The 17,075-nt window shown below is 40.0% G+C and overlaps 1 protein-coding gene across 4 annotated transcripts in view; it reads left to right on the forward strand.

The window, feature by feature from the left end:
* Window positions 1-17,075, forward strand: part of ZCCHC7 (zinc finger CCHC-type containing 7) — a 200,882-nt gene that overhangs the window by 70,647 nt on the left and 113,160 nt on the right. The gene's annotated exons all lie outside the window — the stretch shown is intronic.

The following is a 17,075-nucleotide window of genomic DNA, read 5'->3' on the forward strand; positions in this document are numbered from 1 at the left end:
CAAGACCTAGTGATCACACGATCCTGGTGATACTCTCTAGTTCCCCTGGCAACCCTTCTCAAGTGTAACGATGCTCGCCCCTCACTAGCCTCACTGGCAGCTTTCTCTTCACTCGTGAATGCTTTGGGACCATCATGCGTATGGTAAGCATAAAAGGCCAGCTTGCCTGTGGGGCCCGTCCTATGAACACACCTCTCGACCCGATAAATAAAACTTTCAATCCTTTTTTTTCCTCCCTGTTGACTTCTCCTTTAAGGGAGCCCTTTGACAAAGGAAGCGGAAGAGATGGACTAATGCCCCCAAGAAGGGTGATGTCTGATACTGCTCAACCCACGGATTAAGCCAGGACCAATACATAACAAAAGACGTTTGGGGGAGGGCGGGAGGAAGGGGAAAAAAAGGAAAAATGTTTTATCAGGTCTTTGACTGGACTAATCAGTACATAGGACAATTCCAAAAAACCCAGCTATACAAGAGGTGTGTTTAGGAGAAAAAAAACCTACTATCCGGTTAACAATACTTTGGTGAAATACCTTAACCACCCAACGTTAAGGCCATGGCATCATGATTGAATGCTACATTAAGTATCAACTCTTCAATGAAAGCATTATTTTTTCTTAAAATAAGAAGTCATTTTGCTCCTTGCAGGAATAAAGTGATTTAAAGTTGACAACGCCGACATTCACATAAAACATGCCAGCACTTACATGATCCAGATAATGTAATAGGACAAGAACTATGTGTCAAATTGGTAAGCATCCAAGTAGTACTTCCGTTCAGGAAGAAGAGTTGGCCCGCTCAAAGGAATCCCTGACATCTTTATTTCTTTGGTCATTGCCTACCTGTATCCAAGGTACCACAGCACTGGCTACCTTTTGAAATGCCTTGGATTCAAACGTGATGCTTTATGCAGGAGGAAGGATAAAACTGTTTTTCACTCATTAAATTCTGCTTCATCTTACTCTTTTCACAATTTCTAGACACGGTCCACATCTGAGTCATGGAGGTGAACCTATGACAAGGCACAAAGTGAGAAAGTTACCAGACGGATTTATTTATTTTATTATTAAATAACTAGCTCCCCACCATTATTGCTGTCTATTTTTCTTCTTTTATTAGCAAACAATAACTCCGTAGTATTACTGTTTCTTCAATGGGAGATTCACAGAGGATGATGGCCCCAGAGAGAAACTGATTCAGCATTTAAGATATGGTTATACAGTATGTTATTTATATACAGAAGACTGCACGCCTCAGTTCCACACTGACTTCAGTCTACATTATAAAACTGGAAAAACGACAAGTAGGGAACAACAAACAAACCTGCTGCTTACATTTGTTCCATGGGGCCTCCAACAGCTCTTTTCAGGCAGAAGACAGCCTGTCCCAACTAGGTTGAAAGTGGTGAAGTCTACTGAGCGAGAGGAGGGGTGAGTGAATGGTATGAGTCAAGGTTCTGCCCAGTCTTCCTTTCTAAACACTCTATTATTCCATCTGCTTCCAGACCCATTTAGGTTCCCCCTTTGTTTATCAATCAGCATTCTGGATGGTTCACAAACTGGAGCTAAAAGGTATTCCCCGTCACTGGACTGTGGGTTTCCTCTCAACCTTAGGACCCTTGCCTCTGAAGACCATGGAGCTTTTTGGAAAAAAAAATTTCAAGCTAATTCAAAATTATTACCGCAGTTAAAAAAAATAATATTCAAAACTCTGGACAATACTGCCATTCTCCATTCTACCATTTTGGCTACAAAAAGCACCAAGCACTGAACGGACTGATTTTACAATTAGCATACCGGCAAACAGAGCGACGTTTGATTTTTGTTTTTTTGTATGATTTTAATTTCCAGAACTGCAGATGCACTCTAATCTCTCTCTTAAAATAAAATGCTCCTTAAATATGCAAAATACCATTCCTGCAAAATGTTAGCAAAAATTCAAGCTATTGTCAGGCCATCATTTAGAGGATTAATAGAAGATCCTTCTCTTCTTTCTGTAAGCGTTGTTTATATCTGAACCAGGTTCTCTGATCCACCAAGCTCAGGTTCTTTCCTTTCACTAACTACGTACAAGGCAGGTATGCATACAGCAGAGAAATTTCAGGAACTGCCCATATGCCGTTCCCCCTCCATATCCACAGATTTTTCTCCATGATCAAAAATCCATACATTCCAAACAAACAAACCGATTTTTGCCATAATATAAGGAGGAACGCATTTTACTTTGTATTTGCAATGCGACTGGAGCATCCACTCTTGTTTTGTTATCACTGGGGTTCCTGGGAACCAAAAACCTAGTGGATACCAAGACGGGTCCACTGTGTATTTAATTAGCACCCTTCCTATAGATACAACTCTTACTCTTTAGATACCTAAAAATCAAATGTTCACCCTATGGAAGTAACAACTGAGGGTTGGGAAATCTTTTACCGAACACCCAGAGCATAGGTAAACCGTTGCCCTAAACGATTGTTAGTGATCTCTTATTTATTCGATGTACCATGAACTCCAAACAAAAATGGGATAATAAACATATTTTGGAAGCCTGGGAAGAAAAAGCACATAAAATCTTCTTTTTAATCTAATATAAACAAATACGATTTAAGTATTTTATGGTGAATTTGCAAAGTTACATATTGTCTATTTGGAATTTATATCTTTTTGGACTATTTTCAACGTTGGATACTCCGTGGATTAAAAAATCTGTGGTTGGCTTGGCGGCCTGAGTGAAATATTAATGTCCAGAGCAGAGTGGGACTAAAGATTGCTGGACTGCAACTCCTGCAGCCCTTGCAGCACAACCAAGGCTGATAAATTTGAGAGATGCAGTTTTTTTAAAAAATATCTACCGTGTTGTGTGATTTGACCTCCATTTTAGATGATACTCTCGAGGTTTTGAATATTTTTATTTCTTAACGGTTTCTGTCCTCAAAGTTCTGCCATCTAGAGTTTTCACACATGTTGTTTAAAATAATCTTTGAGACTCTCTTCCAAATGTACCCTTGAGTAAAAACAGCTGTTAACAGAGAGTCGGGCTTTTGCTTTTTTTACTTACTTGACTTAGTGGTTTGAGTTATTGGGGGACTAGGTGGGTTACAGGATGCCCGTTGGGGGGCGTTGCACCGCCTCTTTCCCTGCTGTATCGGGACTCCAGTGGTCAGAACGGCAGCTGCTGAGCCCCGATCCGCCGCTTTCCGGACGCAGGGAAGCGCAAAAGGCCCATTCCCTTCAGCTGAAAGGGGGTCCTGGGGTTCACGTCCCAAGGGACCCCCTGCGGCGGCAGGGAGAGGCGAAAGGGGCGCTTGGCCCCTTTCTCCTCCGCGTCGCTGGCGCAGCTGTCTGAGGCTTGCGCCCAGTGACCCCACAGCCAAGAAGGAGCTCCGAAACGGAGAGCTCCTTCTTGTGCTGGTAAAAAGGCGGCTCTAAGCGCCCTCGAGCAGTGCCAGGACTCACGTCCACGCTGCCCGGCTTGGAAGGGCGGGGTCGGTCATGACCTTCCTAATGGCCGCGGCCGTGTGGAACGGCCACCGCATTTGTGCGTTGCTCCACACGTGCTCAGGTTGGGGGCGTCCAAGAAAGTGATGCCCTTTCTAACCCTAGCACGCCCGGAGCATGCACTTTAAGGCCCGTTCTTGTAACCGCCTATGATCTGGAGACCCAGGTCACTTCCAAGCTTGGCATATGAAACTCATTGATTGACCTTAGCAAGTTCCCTGTTCTCAAGCCTCAGATAACTGCAATGACAACCTTTCCTGAAGAAACCTTGCCAAGAAAAACCCCACGATAAGTTTGCCTTAGGGTCGCCAAGGTCAGAAAAAAACTTGAAGCCACCACAACAAACAACCAAACAAAACACAACGACTTGTGCTTGTTATAGAATTCACTATAAAGTCATCAAAAATTTTGAAAGTTGCCTGGATTGCCAGTACGTGTATTCCTCTTTCTGGTGACACACCAAGACCTGTTTATTTTCTTACCCACATTTGAAATATTGTTTATTTTAATATGCTGCTTATACATTTTATTTTAATAATTCATGTTTTGAGGCAACAACAAACAGATGCATTACAAATAGCATGAAATAAACCTTACCCTTTCAACTATTGTTTTTCCCTATCCCATAACTGATCTGAAATAAGTATCACTTCCTTAGCTTTTATTTCTGGGTTGCCGAGAATGACTGATTTTTTTCAGAGGATCAGACAACAGGTGTGAAACTATTATACTGTAGAATCCTTTATCGAAGGTTGGGTACCAGAAGTTATTGGATTTCTTGAGTGTGTTTTTTTAAACTGGCTCCTGCCATCTAATTAACGAGAAACGTGGAGGTTGGAGCCACAGTCTAAATGACATTCATTATGGTTTTGTATACACCTATATACATATATCCTGAAGGAATTTTATTACTAATATTTTTAATAGTTTGTGCATGAAACCACAGTGGTTTCCTTTAAATATCAGAAGCAAAGATGTTACTATGTCAGCCTCCATGTAGCCAATTTGAATTTTAAGTATTTTGGATTTCAGAATACTGGTTAAGGCGACTTCAGATTCATGACTGGAAAGTATTGAAATGTTTTAACAGCAGAGCAGCACCTAATGCTTGCAAATATATTCAATCAGAATAACTGCTAGATTTTTTCACTTCTTCTATAAGGCAATGGCAAAACCTTACTCAGTTGAAGTCTATGCCAAATTCGGATCTATCACATCAGTCACTCTAGTATTATCAGCTTCTCGGCTCTATATACCCTGTAACTTATCTCATTTTATTCAGAATCCTTATAAAGGCAAACTATAGTAGTTTATGATAACATGCCAAATATTGCAATCTAATCACTTATTATTAAAACAGATGATCAATCAACTAAAAAAAAACCTATCACAGACAAGCCTAAAAACACATTATACACACCACGAATTTCCCCTATCTTCCGGCCACAGTGAATGGTTATTTGCACAGGCATTTCTGCATGGCATTTAGAGAGGAGCCGAAAAGATTACACGTGCTTTGCTTGCCTTAAAGCATTATCCAAATTATCTAAACACAGAATTTCTTGGTCAAGTGGGAATGCAACACCATAGATACTTTTTGAAACACATATCACTTTGGCATAGTGTATATACAGTGCACACCAGAACCATAGTTCTTATAGGCATGACATTGGCTTCTTTAGTAATTAATGTTTTTTCCAAGTTGGGACCCAAGAACTCAGAGTGAGATGGGGAGCACAGGAACAGTTTCTTCCATTCTTTCTCTTGTTTATTAATCCACACTTTTCCAATTGTGTACATAATCACATTAATTTATACATTTTACATAACTTCACTCCCATATATGTAACAGTTACTTGCACAAGTGCAGGTACACACCCCATGTCTAGAACCAAGACACACTTGTTGCATTGTGCATTAATCACATATACAGTAGAAAGCAAATAAACACACCACACAATACACACACAGAGCTTCCTGTGCTACACTGGAGAGTTTAAAAGGGAATGGTTGCACAGTGAAGGGGAGGAGAACTGGCAAAACCTGTCTCTCTCCTTCACTAGTTCGGGATCTTCTGCTGGTTCTTCACTCTATCTACGTATGGAAAAAGCACTTTATTTCGCAGGAAAGAAGTGAAACCTCTTTAGGATCAGTAAAAGAGGAACAGACAAAAACAGTTCCACCTCAACATGAGGAAGACGACCTTCCTGATAGTAACAGCGGTTTGACAGTGGAGCACACTCCCCAGAGAGTGGCTGGAGTCTCTTATCTGGGGTCTTCAAACAGAGGCTGGATGGACCTCTGTCACAAGGAGGCTTTTCGATCGTGCATTCCTGCATGGCAGGGGGTTGGACTGGATGGCCCCTTTGGGTCTGCCAACTCTCTGATTCTATACTTTATGATATACGATCATGCCTATGGAACAACTTTGGAAACAATCAGAGAACTCTTAAAGGCCCTCCAAAGATTGGCTTTGGTTTAGACCTCGCTGTATGTTAAAAAACAGCCTTAATGTGTTCTTCAATCTGGCACTACGATCCAACCTCAGTCAAGTTCTGGGGAAAGACAGCATATAAATCAAATATAAATAAATACTACAATTAGCCCTACATCTGGCCCGTCATGCCCCTACAGCGATAGCCCCAGAATACTAAGCACTTGACTGAGGGTGGATCGTTAGTGCCATTGAGAACACATTAAGTCTGTTTTTAAAAACCGAAGGAAGAAAATATCATTAACAAACACAACTGAACTTTAAAACAATTAAAGAGCAGGCAATGAAACAGTTCTTAGAACTGTTTTATAATTTTAAATAGTATGGTTCAAAACACTGTCTCAATTCAGTAAATAAAAACCCCAAAAGACATACTTCCCTTTGTATATATAAAAATAACAACAACCAAAAAGTCAAATTCTGCAATTGTATCGTTGTCCTTATCATCTTGCGGGGCTCAGTCTCCGACCCCACCTCCAGATAACAAGAACTTGTGAGACCTTAGGTCAACGTTTTTTCATATGCTTACACAGCATGCATCCATTAAAACACAGGGCTCGCAGTCCACAGAAGCTCAAATCCAAGATGGCAAGCCCCGGATTATAAAAAAGAACCCACTCTAGTTTCAAAGTTTAGTCCTATTATCGATTATTCAAATTACATGGTTCATTCAGTATATTATGCAAATAAAACACATCCATTCCCTGCCCTTGTGGCTAGACAGGACGTCTTCCTATTATTTAGAATGCTCTACGACGTGAGGGGGGGGAATATATTTTTATTTATGTTTTATTTCACCCACACATAGAGACAAAAAACTTAAATCAAAGATTATAAACACTGGAGTTATGCTGTCGTTTTTCACAAATTGCCAATGTTGAACTTCTCTTCAGGTCTCTCACTAAACAGTTTCAGTACTTTAAACTACCAGTTACTTTTGTATTTCAATTGAGATTTAATGTTTTAAGAAAATCCCCAACTTTTGGTATGTTCATTCACATGCTGAACAGCACGTCAGAACTGAAACATGTTTAATTATCTGCATTAAACTAGAGATTCAGAAGACAAATGGATTGGACGTGTGTGACAACTTTAAATTCCTGAGTCAAGCAATCGTCTCTCCAGAAGCGGAAACTGGAAATTATCTTGCATTGCTGATTAGCAAGTGTTTTAATTTCAAGTGTTCATTTTGTTACATAAAAATATTAACTATTCAGGGATAGTTGCTTCCATTAATACCAAAGTATCTTATACTTGATTACAATCATTTCTGACGTTATACTTGACAGAAAGACACTTAAATATATGGAAAAGTCTCTTAAATGGCAGCCACAACTTTCTGGACCACAATAACTTTCCCTCTTCTATACACTACACATTGTAATTATATACAATATACCTCTTGAAGTATAACTTGAAATGTTGGTCGTGTAGTTCATGGCTTTCAACCCACATATTGTTGTGTATGGTGGACTTCTATCCACTGGAGGTGTCACATTTCACCTTTTTGCATTGCCACCCCAACCGCTGGTTTCATTGCTCCATTTCTTTTTACTGCGCACCTGCACTTGTACATTTATAGCAGCTTCACGGTTAGGATTGATTGCTCCTTCAGACCACTCTGTGTCAGGGCATTTATATTGCCGGTCGAAGGTGCGAATTTTCGCCTGAGTTGGACTATCGAAGTTTTTTTGCCTCCTTTTTTAGCCTGTATGTTGCTTCCGCCCACTTTGGAGGTGTGTCACATTCTAAAAACACCTTGCCTTCAATGCTGACAGAAACCACTTTATTTGGCACATCTGTTCAGCCCTTATTTGTCAAATTCCTTGGGGACGTTGATGGCAAAACAAAGCACAAGGGCTACAGCTCATTATAAAGGAGAATCCCTGGTGTTCCAAACAAGTATCAAATTTTTTCATTTGCAGCTTCTTTCCTAATTCAGTTGAGAGGGAGGATCCAGAAAGGTCCCACTCATTTTTGAAGCCACTTTCCATTCACACACTTTTGTCTGCTATTAAACTCTCTCCTGATGGAGATAGAGAGCACGTAACACGGAGGAGTTTACAGCGCGCCCGCGCCATCCGGCGGGCACACCTTACGAGCCTTGATCATACGCGCTCAAGCCGCGGGGCGCACAGGGGCGGAAGGAAGGGGCAGCGCATCCATTCAAATTGAAGATGGTGGCGCGTGCCCGTTGCGCCCGAACGTAGCCCGCGCCGCCGTGCACAAGCCCTGTTTCAAATGGGGCTCGAGCATAGGCAGAATTCGCTACGTGGGAGGGGATCCGGAAACGAATCCCTGCGTATAAGGCGAGGACGGACGTACACAGCACTTGGGATGTTGTGGGCATGTAACGAGCCTGGCTTTGCAAGTTGGAATATGTTGCACTGGGGTTTTCTTCTGAATAGACACACAGTGTGATCGTATGCTTGGTAGGGAAATGCCCAACTTAGCAGCATTAGGCCAGATCCATCTCCTTTGCGTTGGACTCGTGACTGTGGCCTTTCGCTTTGTCCGCAGCTGCAAAAATCAACTGGAGAATCATGCCATGTTTTTTAAAATATTTGTTGATACTGTTGTAAGTGAACCGGACCTATAAGTGTGAATATAATCTTCCTGTAATGGTAGCATACAGAGAAGAATTTAGTGGAATAATAGACTGTATCCAGAAGTGCCCCTTTCTTTCACAAAAAGTCAAATGATGCAGTGGGGGTCATTTTCTACTACAGTGGACCTTGTTATACGCTTGGGTTTGGTTCCAAGATCCTCGTGTTATAACACAATCCGTGTTGTCTGCTCCATGTCCCTTAATAAATGAACATCGCAAAATGGTGTCCCTTATAAAACAAATGGACAATCAGGTTGATATTTGAAATGTCTACTTTTTGGCAATTTCAATGTTGTCTGTTGAATCCGTGTTGTATAAACAAATCCGTGTGTAAGAAGGGCGACTGATTTCCTTGAAATAATAAGTGGCACTAGTAGACAGGCACAAATGCCCTTTCCCACTCGAACTGGCAGAACGCCAATCATAGGAATTCCTTCCGTGAAATGGAACGACACTGTTGGATATCACCATATTTTGTTGAGAACTAAAACTGGAGATTGAATATATGAAAATTGCCATTTACATTAGAGGGGACCCTGGCAGCCACTTAAACTATGTTAATACACATGTATGACCTCTAATCAATCTAAGTAATAAAATAACCATGTTTTCTGCTGAATAAAGGGATATGGGATGCCTCAGTGATCAATTCTTTCTTCAGTGACCAAACCCTTGCATAAACTTTTACCTGATTGTGATCGTCTTACTATAAAGTGGACACTGGGCAATAATTTTTAAAAAGTATAATTAAGGTATTGACACATTTCCCTGAACTCTCAAGACATTCCAGTTTCATTCCACGAAAAAAGCAAGCAGAGCATGTCAGACTTGAGGTATAAGTGGCATCTTTTGTTGTAACCTACAATTGCTCCCTTGTCTCATAAACGGCTGCTGCTTTAAGTACTACAGCAGGCTCACATGTAAATTTATAGAATACGCTTAACCAGATGAAGCCTGCACTCAAACAATTTAATACCCTATTAAGTTGCGACCCTTCAGATTACATTTTTATAATCAGTTCCTTGGGGAGCAATGTATCTGGCTAAAGATAGAATTTTTTTTCTTTTAAAGATAACTAGCCTCATTAATTCTGCAATATTTCTTTTCTATTTATCTTTCCAAAGGGGAGTTAATTTTTTTTGTTCTGATCTTGCGGTAATTAGCCTTCATTCAGAAGCCCGAAACTGACCTGTGTGTTCAAGAAAATTAAAAATATGTCATTAAGTGGAATTTACCATAATGTCATTTATCTTTATATAGTTCATCAGTGACAGCAATGGGCCTGGGAATCCATCAGCTTTTAACCAAGTAAGCATTACAACAATTGAAAAAACAAATAATCAGGCACTCTTTAACAGATTCAAAAGCCATTTGGGTAAGGTAATTAATAGTGGATTTAAAGTTTTAATTTAATTTCTCTCTCTGTTCATCGACAGTCAAATGAGATGTTCATATTTCTTAAACTGTTTGTACTAAATGGTTTCACAACGCAAAGCGGACTAGCAAAAGACGTTTACAAAAATCTTTCCTTACTAACAGACAACTCTTTTTCACTTACTCCTTTTCTAAATTAAATGACAAAACGCCGCCAACTACTGCCTACCTTTACTTCTCTCAGACAAAGCGATAACAATTTTTAACGATATTTCTCTCAGAATGTGAGAATGAAATAATTTGACCCTGGGCTGGTGCACTCAAGGCTTTTTACTCCCTGCAAACTAAAGGCGGTTACAGACCAGCTTAAAAAGCCAGCCCTGAAAACTTGAGGGGTGGCGTATGCATGACAACATGTCCCAGACGCCCGGAGAAGCGGCTTCACACAAACCCGCCTGCCCCCATGGGAGGCAGGCTTCCAGGAAACTCTGGGCAGTATGTGTTTAGATGCTGCATGCTGCCGCGCGCCAGTAAGGTTTTTGCGCTTCATTTTGAGCTGCAAAAAGGCATTGCGCCCGCATGCGGTTTGCCAGGCCCAATCTGGCTTTTCAGGGGCAGTTCGAGCTGCCCCTTGCGGTGGTCTGTTCCAACCCTAGCTGTATAAAATTTGGAACCTAAGATTAATAATATTGACGCATGATGTACAGCACTGTGTAAATTTACATCCACTTTCTAAAAAAGGTTAATAATAATAATAATAAATATAGGAGCCTAGGCTCCATCCTAAAACTATCTTCACTTTGTTCAATCTCAGTTTTAGCGTGGGTCTGTGCATTCATAAAGACCCAAACCATGGCTAATGCAAAGTGAATTCATAGGACATGCTTGAAAACCACTTCTTGGGTTGTGTGCGCCTTTAGTCTTTTTGACTTTTATAGAAACCCTTAAAGAAAACTATGATGGGTTTTTTGGCAGTTTCTTGCGGGGGGATGTCTTCCAGTGTTAAATTATACAAAACTCATAACAAACCACTAGAAAGTGAAAGAGACTGTGGCAAATCGCAAGAATTTTGCCTTCTTTGATTATCTTTGTGATTTGCACGATCCTTGTCATGTTAGGTAACTGCGTCTGTTATTCTATTCTTTCCAATTTGCACTGTTTGAAAACTACAGCTGCTGTATTCATAAAAAATATTTCAATTATTATTCAATCTTGCACAATTTTATTAAATTGTTTATCCAACTGCAGGCAAGCCACCAATCGGAGGCTCCTAATCACAGCGACGAGAAAAAAAAGCTAAAACAATATTAAGTCTGTTTGTACAGGAGATCTTCCACATGTGTACCACCCTATGTTTATACATTACGTCATAAAAACACTTCCTGAAGTATGTCTCTATGTTACAAGCTCTCAACTGGGAGCTCTAAACTTCAACTCGAAATTTTTTCTCTTTTTATATTTTAATTTTAGTGAAGATTGGCTGCAAGGAGGAAAGTCAACTAATCTGAGATGTAGTCGTGTGGAGAACGAGAGTGCTGATGTTTTCTGGTCGCCAAAGAACAAACCAATGGGTTCCTGGAGCAGATCAAGCCCTGCCTATCCATTTAGAAGCCATGTGACAAGACTTAGACCTGTCATACTTGGACACCTCATGAGAAGGAATGATTCGTTGGAAAAGGACCTTCAGCTGGAATTATTACATATTACGTACTTACCTGCTATAACCTTACCCTGTCTGTGAAAACGCATTTATATTTTAGCGTGCGGTGGCCTTTGCACGCGGGGCAGGCAAAGCAGCGGGAAGGGGGAGCAAGGGGGGCCATTGTCTATAGAAACCTCAGAAAACATGCATTTATATTTAACATTTTTAAAAAAATCAGCAGATTTTTTTTGCGTGTTCCTCCATTTTTCTAAAGTGTCACTCCATTTTAAACTTTTGTCTACATTTGTCCCGTTTATTTATATTTTTAAAAAAAATGTTTTAATTATTTTTGGGGGTGCGGCTTCGGTTCTCCCCCAAGCTTGTCTGAGGGCCACAACCCGGTCCCGGGTCAAAAAAGGTTGGTTGCCTATCACTCGCTCTAGCTGTTTGGTTTTCGATATTAAGGTATAATGAGAGCATACTTGGACAGAACCGAAGGCTAGCTAATACTATTTTCTACTTAGACCTTAGCCTAAGTGTTATGGGAGGACTGCAAGATGATATTAATACAACTGGTAACCACACTTGCATTTTTCTACACTTGCATATACCACAGGTATCGTGCTCTAACTCGTGAAGGCCATATATTGATATCGTTGACCATTGTTCATTCCTCCCATTCTGGACAAGAGTGGCTGTGTTTAGACATAACCACAGTAAAAACTATGGGAATGCTGGCGGACGGCAGAGCTTAATGAAACACTGAACTTCATTCTATATAAACAAAGGGCAGCAATCAGAACTATACTCCCTCTGTCAATCCCCACCTAACACAAGCAAGAATGAACATTGCGGTTCTTTTACGGCTCACGGGAGAGACACAAGACAGAGTTAGTACTAGTGTCTGTCTGGAGACACCTGATAAATCATGCAAAACAACTTTCTATGGTTTTTAGTTACTCCTCTTGGACGGAGGTGCAGAACTGGTGTGTGCCCAGTACACTCTCATACTCAAAATGACTGAGGGTTCTCACGTTCCTGGCCATCACTCTTTTAATGCAATGGCGGTTGTAACTGGGGTAAAATTCTGCAAACTGACTTCTAAAGCTCTGTTTGCCATAACTCTTAGGAAACAAACATCCTGTAAGGCTACCATGCTGGGATTACATTAGACAGAAACTACATTTTAACTTTCTCTACTAGGATGTTTAAGACAGTTTTAAAAAAAATGGTACAATAGTGAACTGATTCCACACCTGATTCAGAAGATTTGTACTGCTACTTCTATGTGAGATGTAGAGAAAAGGTGTTCCCACGGTGTTTCTAGGAAGATAAGTAGATATGAGCAGTGGGTATATGGGATGCTAAATATTTCAAAGATCTCCGTTCTGATGATTTGGAAGCTACTAGGGTCAGCTCTGGTTAGTAATGGATGGGGGCCACCACTGAATACCATGGTTACTGTAGGCTATTTGAGCGAAGGAACTGGCAAACCATTTGGATTACTACTTGCACAAGAAAAAACCCCTATGAATCATGCCGTTGAAAGGCAACTGAGGCCAGGGCTTACACACCCACAATCAGTGGAAGGGAAGTACCTGTTGACAAGTTAATGGTGATGAAACTGTGATTTAGACTTGAAGGACTTCAGCATCAAACCTTCAGCTACCCACCCACCCCCTTCCTCTGGCTGGCCATCAGCTGGAAAGTTTTTTCCATTTTAGACAAACACAAGATATGTCTGATCTTGGATTTGTGGTCATCCTTAACAAACGTTTGCTAAAGGAACAGCTGCATAATCCATTTGTTTGAAAACAATGTGTTTCAAAACATAGCTAAAAACTAACCTCCATTATTCTGGGTTTGAATGTCATGATAAATGGGGTTAATCTAAAAATAGAGGGAGCAAACATTGGAAATGTCGCTAACAGAAGCTCACTCTGCCTTTTCTTGGCAATGGTACATCATGATTTTAACACTACATTACGAATTAATTGGCCCTGAACCTGGCAGGAAGGAGTGGCTTGGCATCAAAAACCAACTTTTTTAAAGAAAAGTATCCCTGATACGGATGGGGGTCCAACAGTATTCTTCCTATAAAGGACAAGTATTAAGGACTCTTTCAAGCCCGTTCTTTTTAATAAAACTTGTTTCAGCGCAGCGACTGGTGGTTTGGGAGCACTTTTGTTATCAGATTACGTTATCTAAGCCATTACAGATATAAAGAACCTCAATAGATTATGGGAATGAACATTCCTATTTTTGCAAGTTATTTCCTCATGCCATTAATACATTTGTACATGGAACGAGCCAGGCTGGTCGAATAGCCACATGTTGTCTCCATCGGCCACAAAAGACATCTAGCTTTTTCATCGTACCCCCCCTTTTGTGAGCCCTGGCATTCAAGTTGAATGCCAAAAAATGACCGATTAGCATCAAAAATCACGCAATAAGTGACCCTCAAGGTTTGGCAGACTTGCCCTGCCATTTTCACAGAATACTAAAAGCATCTATTACGATCGGGTTTTTTTTTTTTTTGGGGGGGGGGGGCGATCAGGGATTTAGACAACCATGTAATGTTTGCAACCTAGCACATTCCAGGTTGATGTGTTTTATATAGTTTTGCACAAGAATATATATAAATTACTGATGTAAAAGCAAAGGGCAACACACATCCTGGGTGACTTTCTAATGTATGTGTAAAAGACCTCCACTCAGACAATGCATTATTGCACAACGCCCATCCCTGATCACCTTTTCAGAAAAGTACTCCCCACTGTGGTCCAGAAGGTTCTTCAAACCTTCCACAACAGACCTTCCTCATTCTATTGACTAGAATCATCCAATTAGTGAAAGCGCCTAACTAGATAAACCTGCCCATTTCAGTCATACGCTATGATAACTATGCTGGTGTAATGTTTTATTCATTCATCCATTTACTATGTCACTTTTCTCTCAATGAAAATCAAGGTAGCTACAATACTTGACCTCCACAGGTATCGATTAAACCTCCAAAACATTAAAGTATTAAAACGTTAAATATAAAGTATTTAAAGAAACCTCCAAACATAACGCAACCCTCCATTTATGTCTTTGACGCACCATGTATTACCTTAAATTCTAAAGGTTAAACTGAGAGTTGCAGAAACCACCAGGTACTACATTCCTCAATGTTTAACACGAAAAGCACCCAAAAAAGAGGCTTATCACTAGAACAGAAGAACAGCACCATATTTTACAGTGCTGGTACACTCTACAGCACCTATAAATAAAGTATAATAAAATAATCATAATAACTATTTTATTAACATCTTGTTAATTTTTTATTACATTTTTATTTTAACCTGTTATTTTATAATATCTACCTGGAAGGTTTCTGTGCCAGGGAGGGAAAATACATGCATGCTTATATCCTGCATTTTCAAGTGTTGTTATGAAGATCAAGACTGGATAGTTCTTTCAATGACTACCTGCATATATTGATACAGAAGAGACTAACATTTTCAGTTGTAGCATCTACACAAGAACCTCTGAAAGAAACACAGCCGCATTTAAACCAAAAGTAGATCGAACACTAATCAGATTTTTAAACATCATGGTGATATTCCAGTATATTTGAATCGATCATCTCCAGTAGCCACAGCTTTCCCCTTTAAGCAATGCATACCATCAACACACTATTTCAGTTATTCAAGGAGGTAGTCAACTTACACCACAAAGATGTTTTTCCTCCTTTTATAATATTCCATCCAAACCTGCTTTTGGGATCCATGAATTCTCATGAGGCTTAAAAAAACCTGTGGCGCTTCAGAGCTCACATTTTTCTGAAGTTCAGCAACAGATATCAATATTCTGGTCTCAAACATTACAAGACATTACTTCAATTGTATTTTTGTGTTTGGGATATAGTCTAGGATGGACTTAATTACAACGAGAGGAAGGGGACATGCACATCAGTGCCAGTTCTGGTAGTTAAAATGTAATAAGATGCTAAAAACCATCAGTTGTTAGAAATTACGGCATGTGTCACATAATGTGTGTGGACTTTTTAAATATATAATGCTCACTTACACAGACTTTATTTTGAGATCCTCTTACTGTAACAGCTTTAGATGTAGTAGTATGTTGGTGGTCTTGTATTTCTCCACTTTGCTTCCCAAAGGATAACTCAAATATTTTCTTCTTGTTGCAAAGAACTCGTTGAGAAACCGCCAAGTTATCAAAGCCATTTACAATTTGGGACTATGATTAAAAAAACACTGCAGAAATCATCCAGTTTCGTCGACCACTTATAACTGCACCTGGCAACAGTGGTGGAGAGAATCCTGGGCTGTAGTTCATTGTGGCACTAGAACTCTCTGGAAGAGAAGGTAAAATGACAGTTTCCCAGCAAAGGCAGGTAAGCAGTTTCAAAATTGGATTCTTTCTGCAGTGTATTTTAGATCTTAGTCTGTGTAAAATTCACACACAGTTTTCTGAATGCACTTTCTACGTGGGAACAACATTTTATTTTTATGCAGAAAATGGTTTGTTTGTGTTGAGAGTGTATAAAAGTTTCCTATGCAAAATTTTCTGGGTTAAATTGTCATATTTTCTGTGAGCAAACAGCATTTTTGTGCATAGAATTTATTTTCAGGTAGAAACCATGTGTGAATTTTGTGCAGGATTTTGCTGGTTTTCCTAGGCAAGAATAATCAGCCATGGTTTTGCATTTCCTTCCTCTGAAATACTGTATAGCTTACGTGTCTCTGGTATTCTTTGGAGTTCTCCCATCTCCAGTATAACTAGGGTTGGGTCCTATTTAGCTTCAAATCAGATGAAATCTAGTGTCTTCCTGATATTTAGGAGGAAATTTTCCACTTTTTGTGTTCCATGTTTTGTGGCCTCTGTGGGTTATTTTAGCCTAGGGAGGACCTTTTTAAGAAGTGACCTGGATGTTCCAGCATGGCAAATTGCCTCTTTACCATCTAGTAGTATTGGAACAACCAATTTCAAAAAAGAATTAGGGGTCAGGAGTGTGGCCTACAAAGTCTCTTGGGTTGAAGAATGTGGCTCCTAAATCACCACTGCCCACTTACAAATGGTATCTAGCTGTCATGACTAAAAGCCTCTGCTCTCTCCTCATTTATTTTAACCTCTTTTAAATAATCAGTGAATGTTAGCCGCACTCTTATAAAGTCCACTAAGGTTTGCATTGTGTGCAGCAGTTTTTGTTTGTACTGCAATGAACACCCGCATTTAGGAGTATATTAAGTTTCTAATGTTAAGTGTGCATTAAAGGGAGCAGAAGCTGCTCTGTTACACTATCCCGAATCTATATATCCCACTTATCCTAAAACTATGCATTATTTATAAACTTCATTTATCTGCCTGTCTTCATTTATTTTCCTTTTTAAATGAAACTATCTAATGCTCTATTAGCCTTCTTCCTTATTGTTTTGGTTGCTCTTTCTGGCATTCTTT

This window comes from Sceloporus undulatus, chromosome 2 (genome assembly GCF_019175285.1).
Source record: "Sceloporus undulatus isolate JIND9_A2432 ecotype Alabama chromosome 2, SceUnd_v1.1, whole genome shotgun sequence".
NCBI classification, from domain to species: Eukaryota; Metazoa; Chordata; class Lepidosauria; order Squamata; family Phrynosomatidae; genus Sceloporus; species Sceloporus undulatus.